A 10729-nucleotide genomic window follows, 5' to 3' on the forward strand; every position below is an offset into this window, starting at 1 on the left:
CTCCTTGCATGATTCTATTTATTCTGATTGATGTACATCACTTAAGAGCACGATACTTATGCCAATAAAACTCAGCAGCATGATAAAGAAAATATACCTGTAGTAATAAATACGAAAAGCAAATTTTAACCACTGACATTGCGATGTAGAAACCTGTGGTTTAATTGCAAATAACACGATGCGAATCTATACTACTTGCATTTTCAAAGTTCTCTACGGTAACTTTTTTTTAAACTGCCTGTTTTAAACAGGAACAGCTGTGGCCACCTGTAATTCACCTCTGTTGTACTCAATTTTTGGAAAAGAGATTTATTATTTAATTCCCTCAAATCCAACATTTCCAATTACTAAAATATCACTACACTCTCAATTATCAGAAAAGTAATGGAAGGGGTCGTCGACAGTGTGATCAAATGGCACTCAGTGATAACCTGCTCACTGATGCTCAGTTTGGGTTCTGCTAGAGCCACTCATCACCTGCCTTCATTTCAGCTGCTTCATCAATAACTTTCCCTCCAACATAAGGTCAGAAGTAGGTATGTTCACTGATGATTGCACAATTTGTAACTCCTCAGATATTGAAGCAGATTGTATCCATATGCAGCAAGGCCTGGACAACATTCAGGCATAGTCTGATTTTTGGCAAGTTACTTATGTGCCACACAACTGTCAGGCAATGAGCATCTCCAACAAACAAGAATCTGACCGTCTCCACTTGACGTTCAATGGCATTACCATTGCTGAATCCCCCACGATGAGCATCCTCAAGGTTACCATTTACCAGAAACTGAACTAGACCAGCCATATAAATATTGTGGCTACATGAGCAGGTCAGGGTTTGGGAATTCTGTGGCAAATAACTCACCACCTGACTCCCCAAAGCCTGTTCACCATCAACAAGGCACCAGTCAGGAGTGTGTTGGAATCCATTTGCTTGGACGAGTGCAGCTCCAACAATAAACTCAACAAGATCCAGGACAAAGCAGCCCTCTTGATTGGTACCACATCCATTACCTTAAATATTCACTCGCTCCACCACTGACACACAGCAAGGCTTCCTGTGACTTCTACCACCTAGAAGGTCAAGGGCAGCAGACACATGGGAACACAGCCACCTGCATGTTCTCCTCCAAGCCACACATCATCCTGACTTGGAATTATATCACCATTCCTTCACTGGGTCAAAATCCTGGAACTGCCTTCCTAACAGCACAGTAGTTGTGCCTGCACCATGAGGACTGCAGTGGTTGAAGGGGTCAGCTCACCACCACTTTCTCAAGGACAATTAGGAATGGGCAATAAATGCTGGTCTAGCCAGTGATGCCCACATTCATGGAAGAATTTTTTAAAAGTACAATGTAACTCTTCTTGATTCAGTCACTATAACAATTTAATCAATTGTTCAAGTAAATTCCCACTTTGCTGTGTGAATTACATTAATTAAAATTGGATATTTTTTGGAAAATCAGGGAACCTTATTGTACATGTTTGGTGTTGCTAGTGCAAAACTTTATTTTTATGTCGGTTATATAGTCAAACTACAACATTTGTTGGAATTTATAAATTTGAAATAAATCCACAAATTTTTTTTTAAAATGGGAAATTTAAAAAGTTTGCATAGATGTAATGCTCCTAAATTTGAATGTATAGGATAATATTAAACACCAAAGCCTATTCTCTCATTTTTGTAATGGATCAATATTGGAAAATCTTACCTGTGTGTGCACTTCCTGTTAACTTTTTCAATATAAATTCCTACTTCCACATGTATACTGGAAGGTGCTTAAGTGTCCCGTCCCCAATGGCACTGCAGCACTACCCCTCACAGGAAATGTAATTCTCCATGACAATTTTATTTAGACTGGTTTCATTAGAGATAAAAACAGAATTATAAAAATAACAGAATACTTTATTTTCACAATGAAGACTCAATTATCTGTGCATCCTGCATCCCTGTCCTTTGGTTTTTTTCCTCAGCTGCAGATTACACATGGTCTTAGCTCTCTGCAACAGGTGTTCAACTAATAAAACAATAAAAATCTTGGCGTTGGTATTGTCACAGTTCCATTCCACAAAAAGCAATGGGTATTGCTAATAATTTTATTCTTCTTACTTTGTCCACAGGAGGGCACTATTGTAATAATATAATAAAAGCAAAATACTATGGATGCTGGAAATCTGAAACAAAAATAAAAATAGCTGGAAAAACTCAGCAGGTCTGACAGCATCTACGGAGTTAACGGTTAACATTTCGAGTCTGTATGACTCTTCATCAGAACTGAGGAAAAATAGAAATGAGGCGAAATATAAACTGTTTGAGGGGAGTGCGACAGGTAGAGCTGGATAGAGGGCCAGTGATAGATGGAGATAGCCAAAAGATGTCATAGACAAAGAGGTGTTGAAGGTGGTGATATTATCTAAGAAATGTACTAATGGTGACATTAAGGGTAGAAAGCAGGACGAGCAAGTGACAGATCGCCCTAGTGGGAGTGGGGGTGGGGTGGGGTGGGGGGAAGGGATCGAAATAGGCTAAAAGGTGGAGATGAAACAATGGATGGAAATACATTTAAAAATAATGGAAATAGGTGGGAAAAGAAAAATATGTATAAAAAATATAAATAATTAGAAAAAAGGGGATCAGAAAGTGGGTGGGGATGAAGGAGAGAGTTCATGATCTGAAGTTGTTGAACACAATGTTAAGTCCGGAAGGCTGTAGAGTGCCTAGGCGGAAGATGAGGTGCTGTTCCTCCAGTTTGTGTTGAGCTTCACTGGAACATTGCAGCAGGCCAAGGACAGACATGTGGGCATGAGAGCGGGGTGGTGTGTTGAAATGGCAAGTGACAGGGAGGTCTGGGTCATGCTCGCAGACAGACCGAAAGTGTTCTGCAAAGCGGTCACCCAGTCTGTCTTTGGTCTCTCCAACGAAGAGGAAACCGCATTGGGAACAGTGAATGCAATAGACTAAATTGAAGGAAGTGCAAGTGAAATGCTGCTTCACTTGAAAGGAGTGTTTGGGCCCTTGGACGGTGAGGAGAGGGGACGTAAAGGGACAGGTGTTGCACCTTCTGTAGTTGCATGGGAAGGTACCGTGGGAGGGGGTTGAGGAGTGGACCAGGGTGTCCCGGAGGGAACAATCCCAGCAGAATGCCGCCGGGGTAAGCGGGGGGGGGGGGGCGGTGAAGGGAAGATGTGTTTGGTGGTGGCATCTGGACTATTGCCTCTTCAAAAACAATAACGTGACAGGAATACGTTTTTAAAAGAGATATTGCATTAATTGTTTTCTCCCCGGATGCTGGCAGGTGTTTATAACATGTTCTTTATTTTGTTCATTCGCCAACTTTATATCCACATTGCCGCATTTCTCACTATATACCTAACATGCCTCGTACGTATTTTCACTACGTATGCTGCATTGTTTAACAAGTTTGTTATTTAATAGCTGAAATGGCATTTTTGAAAATTTCAGATTCCGAAGCTGAAGAATAAAATATCAAAATTACAAATTGCCGAACGTGCCCTTTGCAATTTGCTATTATTTCTGGCGAACACTGGATCAGTTTTAATGCTGGATCTATTAACAATCCGGCAGCTCATGTCCTTAGCTGTGAGGGTTTTAAAAATGATTGCATCAACCAAAAGGTTTTCCCCTAGTTTATGAATGCTGCTAAGAAACAAGAACGACTTGCTGCTACCAACTCCATCGGGATCGCACCAGGAGCGGTAAGGAAACAGAGTCGACGCTGCCGTGAAGTGGCCATCACTGTCGGGTTGCCACCCCCTGCCGCCCATCCTATTTATTTACTTTGCACCGGAGCTGCACGTTTCTCACCCCGATTTCCGAACCAGGGAAATGTGGAGCGTACTTGCTCCTGGAGTGCTCCCTTTGCAGTGAAGGGGATTCGAGACAATCCGAGCTCTGTCCCTTTTACGGCAATAGCTGTAAGGTTAAATGTCTCAATTCTACGGGGAGAAAGGTCAGTGTGAGGGAGTTGGGTGGTAGGTAAGTGGGTGAGGGGTAGGGTAGGTCAGGATGGTTTTGTCGAGGAGTCCAGTGGAGACTCAGTAGTATAGTTACCCAGGAGTTAGAACTGGTTTTAATCCTTCTAACTTTTCCTGGCTAACTATTCCAGTAAGTAAGCCGAAATCATAAGTCTTTGGCCCTAACTCAAGAGTTTCGGAAGGTTCCGGACACTGAGGAATTGCCCACTGGAAGTCCAAACTTCCTGGGCCATTCCTGCATAGTCAGTGCAAAGGGCTTCTAAGGGTCCCCCAGCACATCTTAGGGGGTACCTCCAGGATCCGACCATCTGGAGATCGGATGTTCTGGGCCAAACAATCATCTCTGCGTCTTGGCTCCAAATTCAGCCGCTTTTACATCAATATGAAGCAGAACCACCACGCCTGAGGCCACAGCTATTGTGTGAATTCACCTTTAAGAATTCCTTAAAGTAACACATTAACAGGTGTGAGAGAATAATAGGAATACACAGAACCCAAGATTTACTGGGGTGGGATTTCCAAGTGAAGAATTCTGGAGTTTTAACTCCAGAGCATGCATTTATTTTTATTTAAGCACATTCCTCTTCTGAAAGCCAGCCTAATGTCAGGTGGGAGGTGTTCCAAGAGAGGCTGCAGCTGTCAGGAAGATATAATAGTTCTCAATGTTATTGGAATTTATTGTAAAATACTAGTATCTGTGTCTGAATGTGTTGTGTGTGTGACTTAAATGGATTCAAGGTCAAGGCTTTGATGTAGACATGGGGGAAGTTTAATGTAAAGTGTAAAAGGACATTTGCATTTTTAAATAAAGCAGACTAGATTGTTTTCAAAGGAGGGGTGAAATGTGTCACCTAGCCGGGTGAAGTTTAGAAACTGTGTTTATTTTTCCCAAAGATTACTGGTAAAAGTTAGTGCTATGAGAGATTTTTATCAGGAAAATAACGTCCAAAGACAAAGTGAAACAATGGGTATTTGCATTCAAAGAGCAAAATATGTATAAAAGAGGCTGTGTGTAAGGGTAGGCATTTTTAAGATCTAACAAGTATGCAGAGCGTTCAGCATCTATACCTCAAGCTGCCATTTTCAAAGAACTGAAGAAAACTCATGTTGAATTCAACTGGCTCAAGGTAATGTGTGTCACCATGCCTGGGTCTTTTAAAATGTGTGCACCTTAACGAAAGTGTAACTGAGAGTTAGATTGATTAGGGGATTTAGGAAGTTACCACAGTAGTAATTTATAGATCTATGTATGTATTTAAAATCATTTCTCTTATTAATAAATGTTTAATCTGGTTTTGTAAAAACCTATAAGACTTGGTCTTATTACTACTGAATTCAAGGCACGCATCTCAAAATGTATAGAAAGTTCTGGCAGTTGTTTCAAGTTTTCCTCTGGGATTTGAACAACTCATCATTTACCATTGGCTGTGCCATAACAGCTGCCAAGGTGCAAATACATTTTCTGCTGCTTTGGGTAGAGATCAAAAGAGAGAATTGGGAGGGGTGGTGGAGGAGAGTGATATTGGGGTGTCCAAGATAGATGGGGAGTTGAGGTGATTTGATCACACGTACTGGAAACAGGTTTGCTTGCGGATCGCTGGGAGAAACACTCCTGCTTCCCCCAGACCCACAAGAAGTCCTGTAATAGCACCTATCTTTGCCATGTAGCAGACTTCAGTTCCCTTTATCTGCCAGTTGAGAAACCCAGGTGCCCAACAAGACAGCTGGAAAATCAGAGGCACACACCCTCAATGAAATATTTAAATGTGCCTCCTGGGACCGGCTAGGTTGTCTAGCACCCCCTGTCCTAGTCTCATTAACCGAAGAAATCGATGGATTCAAAGGTGGGTTGGGTTAACGTTTGAGATTTTGTATATTTAACATTCCATTCAACCCAAATCCAACTACTTTTGGGTTTAAGTTGCCCCAGAGCATTCTGAAACTCGATATAGACTGAATGACCTTGTCTTTCACTCATGATGCAATCCCTGGTTTACTACAAACTAGCAGATCTCCCACAATGTTGTTAAAAAGTGGGAGAATAAGCCCCACCTGCAGTCATTTCTTCCACTCAGCAGAGGCAGAAAAGCACCCCCTTACGACAGTTTTTCCTCTCCGCAGTTCCTGCTCAACAGTGGACCCCTCTCTCAAAGAAGTCCTTTCCACATTCCAACTTTTGTATCCCACAAAATGTTGTTTTTCTCTCTACCTTCCCCTCCAAACAGTGTCTCTCTTGTTTTCTCTCCCAGAGAATCTCTCTCACATGAAAAAGACTTCTCTCTGCATGCCTCCAATGACATTTGTCTCCTTTCCCCCACTATTCACCATGCTACAATGGTGCTGAAATAAAATGGAGTTCACTAATTGGATATGTACCCCTAGAATATCTTGACTCTGTTGAAGATACATTTCCAGATAAAAATATTCATAATTTATGTATAATCTGTGATAACATTTATATTTGGGGTTTATGGTGTGATTGGTGAGAGATTATCATGGGGCTGTTTCGCAAATAAATTTCTCAGCACATTTGGCAGAAAAGTTTTACACAATGGGTAAAGTTAGAAAATAGCCCATTGGAAAAAAAACAGGTGCACAATGAGAAAGAAAACTGGTCCACTGACCTCCATGATGTAACCAATGATCAGAACAGAAAAACAAAACTTGCTTTGAAAGATTATACAGGGGATTAATGTCATAAGATAAGACTGTGTGCAGTTAATGAGTCCATTCAATAATTACCAAGACAAAAGCAAAATGTAGAGTTTATATTATGCAGTGTTTACATACCAACAAATTAATGCAATCATACATGAGAAGTTAGGCTTGGACAGTAAAAATACATTTCCTTTCGCAGTACACAAAATTAACATTAAACAGCATAAAAGGCCACAAAAATACAAATATACAAATCTAAAACTTTTAATCTTTTTTTTTAGAAAAAATGGTTACAAAAACACAAGATATAGATTAATGCTTTCAAGGATTCTGGTAGGAATGCAGTGATCCTAACATTTAGAAGATGACCAATACCCATTTAGCTAAAGCAATTAAGCAATCCTGAGACTGAAATTGAAGCCTTTTTTTTGTTGGTTTATGCAGAACTTTTCCATGAGCATTTCTACAGATAAAGCTCATGTCAAACGCCTGTAACTTTTTTTAAATGGCAGTGTAAGAAAATCACTGTACATCAGCAAATTTTGCTTTCCAAAAACATCCTTTGCAAGCAGGATAGTTTAAGTATTGATTTCAGATAAGCCAACAAAAAAAAAAAAATAATTTTTAGGCTTTGGAATGGGCTCAAGAGTCAAATCTTGTATGGTGACATCTGTAACCCATAAAATGGTCACCAAATGTCTGTGTGAAACATCTACTTAAAATTAATAGAATTTACATGAGGGTCCTGCATTTGTACCATTTTCCCCATCTAGCAACTGTAAGTTAATGCATATTAAAACAATTCCCATAATAGGCAAAAGCACAATAAAAGGAAGGAATGTCTTGGTATACATACTTGTGAATGAGTACATGAAATGTAAATTATTGATACCAATTTTGATACGGGTATTGATCAAATCCTACAAACTGAAGAGGGAGCATTTAAATTCATGAAATTTAGACAACAATTTGAAATGGCAGGACAGTCAATTCTGTAGCCTGAATCCATTTCTGCCACAGTTTATGCTGAGGGCCCAACTTAATTACTTAATGTAAAAGCAAAATGCTGTGGATGATGGAAATCTAAAATAAACAATATTCTGGAAATACTCAGCAGGTCAGATAGCGTCTATGAAGAGACAGTGTGAAGGTTCTGACCAAAGGTCAACAACCTGAAACAGAAGCAGGCCTGACTTGCTGAGTATCTATAGTATTTTCTGTTTTTACTTCAATTACCAAATGCTTTGGCGTAGTTAAAGAGAGGGATTTAGTAGAAAATAACTTATTCCAAGAATAGTGTGAACATAATTACAAACTCCTCTGCAGTGTTTTAAAAAAATGGATAATTACTGCAAAATTTTATAGAATCAGAAATGTGCAAATCTTAGAAGCTGCAAATGGGATTCAGTACTCAAAGAGTTAACAGCCAACAGCAGGAAGGAATCTTAGCCACCTTGTCCTGGGCTATAGTTGAACTTGTTTTCCAGGAATGAAAGCCAATTGTTAAGGCTACTGGTCAACTGTAAAAACACAACTTTTGAAGTAAGTAGAAAATACTTCTTTCTTCCTTCCCTATCCCAAGATACGGTATATTGTTTAGCAATAAATGTTGTCTTAGCCAATCACATTCCAGAAAACCAGCTGTGAAGAATAGCACTAATTTAAAATGACATTAAATCCACTAGCGCTAACTATAGATTGTTGAAACAGTAGCCATCCGCTGCATCTTATGCTCCTCGTCTTTGCTTTTATACTGAGCATATGTTGACCAATATTAAGATGTGTTACAAGCCAATATTTTAGTTTTGTATGATTTAAATAGTCTCCCTTCTGTTGACCTGCACAGACTAGTTAAAATGCATAAAAATTAAAACCTGTCAGCATCCCTTCTAAGAAATTTTAAAACAAATAAAATAGTTATTAGTGTTACCTTTATATTCTTTACACAGGTTAAAAAAAAACTTGACAAGATGTATTAGCAAACAGATGTCCAGTTTTAAAAATCTTACCTTTAACACTTTGAATAAACTTTCTTGTTGTACAGATATACATAATGTACATATATTTGAACACTTTAAACTACAAAGAATTCATTGTAAGTATCAGAAAACACAAACTGAAATTCAGCCAAGGTTGGTGCTTCAAAAGGGATGTCGTCACCTTTACATGTAAACACTGACCATGCTGACAGACAGACACAGATAGAGGAAATAGTCACAGGATTTCCTACTTATGTGTCTAAACTGGATCTTCTCCTGATCAAGTAGTCTGAAAGGAAACTTTCATGCATAAAAACTTCCTATAGCACAAATATATAATACTAACATTTTTTAAAGTAACATTAAAATATATTATGCAACTAACAGATAGTTATTAGCAGTAATACTTACCATTACTGTTTTCAATTTGCACTTTTGTGAATTTGAAAATGTTCTAGTATAAAAGAACTTTCTGTACATCTCTTCAAATGTTCTTACAAATGTAGAAGAAAGAGACAGTAGATAATCCTGCACAAAAAATGTATCACTCCAGGCAACACGTTGCAAAACAAATTAAAATCCCCTTATGTCTAGTTTAGAATGCATCTTATTGGATAGGGCCCCAAAATACTTTTTTAAAAATCTGGATGATAAGAATTCTGAAAAAACCATAAATTACAGTGTCAAGTGAACATAATGCAACTAAGTTGATATGGAATTTTATTTTGCAATCTGTAGTCTAACAAAAAATGGTTTTAACAATGTTGTAAATCAGTAAAGACTGATACAATTTCTTAAATAAAAATATCAAAGCTGCTTTTACTGCAAATAAGGATAATGAAAGATGCAATTTCTAGTCCGGAAACAAGGGAATTTTTATTGTGGGATTTGGCTACAGCTCAGTTTTGTTCTTTTGTACCCCGTGCTATTTTACACAAGAACATGTTTTTAACCTTACGAGACTCATAACAGCCTGCTTAGACCTTTGAACTTTGGCATAATTCCTGAACCTTTTTAGTTCCCTTTTACGTCCTCTCCATGTCAGTTCCCAGCAAGTGCAATTCCCATATAAATTGTAAATGCGATTTAGGATATAAATACTGCATGATCTGAGCAGTCATTTACTTCCAGTGACAACACTAAGGATAAAATTTCACAAAAGTGATTCCAAGTACCACAGTTGACAATGGACATTCATTCCCTGATGACAAAATTAGCCTCAATCCTAGGTATTACCAATGTTCCAGTAAATATGCCGAGCCTTGGATTTAAAGATTCTTTTTCTGCAAAACACTACAGCCTTTCACATCAGAAAATGCCTATGATTATTTTAAGTTTGCTAAAACACTGATGGTTTCAGGTTATGTTGCACTGTAATTTAACCCAAGATATACTGTGGGTGGGAAAGAAAATCACTGTCAGATTACTGGGGATGCAACAGTTAATTTAAAATACAAAAGTCAACTCTGGTATGTCATTAAGGTGTGCAAAAATTGATGGTTTTCACAGCTATGTGCATGAATCCTTGCAAGTCCTATCCCCCAGTAATTAAACACATTGTGTTTCTAATGCTACTGAAAAAATATACCACTTAATTTCACAAAATGAGTAAAAGAATCACACATAATCAGCTGAACATGAAGCATGCTGTGCATAGATTTCTCAATATTATATTGAAAATCCATTTCATTAATTGCATACTGCATTATGAAAAGGTGGTAATTTTTTGTTTTGGTAATTGCAGATAAACTGATAATGCTACTTGGTTTCTTTAAGGTTTCAGGAGATTAAAGTTTCAGTTTAAACTGTCAAAGTGCATATAAATTACATGCCAAAAGAAATTAGGTATGCACAGCAACATCAGAACGTATATTAGGAGGTCTAGTTAATAAACCTGCATGGAACAAGGGAGGTTATGCTGAGCTTATATAAGACACAAGTTAGACCTCAGCTGGAGTAGTGTGTACAGTTCTGGGCGCCACACAATTGGAAGAATGTGATCGCATTGGAGAGAATACAGAAGAAGTTTACAAGAATGGTTTCAGGAGTGAGAAACTTGAGTTATGAAGATAGATTGCAAAGGTTGGGACTGT

Source organism: Carcharodon carcharias, chromosome 7 (assembly GCF_017639515.1).
Source record: "Carcharodon carcharias isolate sCarCar2 chromosome 7, sCarCar2.pri, whole genome shotgun sequence".
Lineage (NCBI taxonomy): Eukaryota > Metazoa > Chordata > Chondrichthyes > Lamniformes > Lamnidae > Carcharodon > Carcharodon carcharias.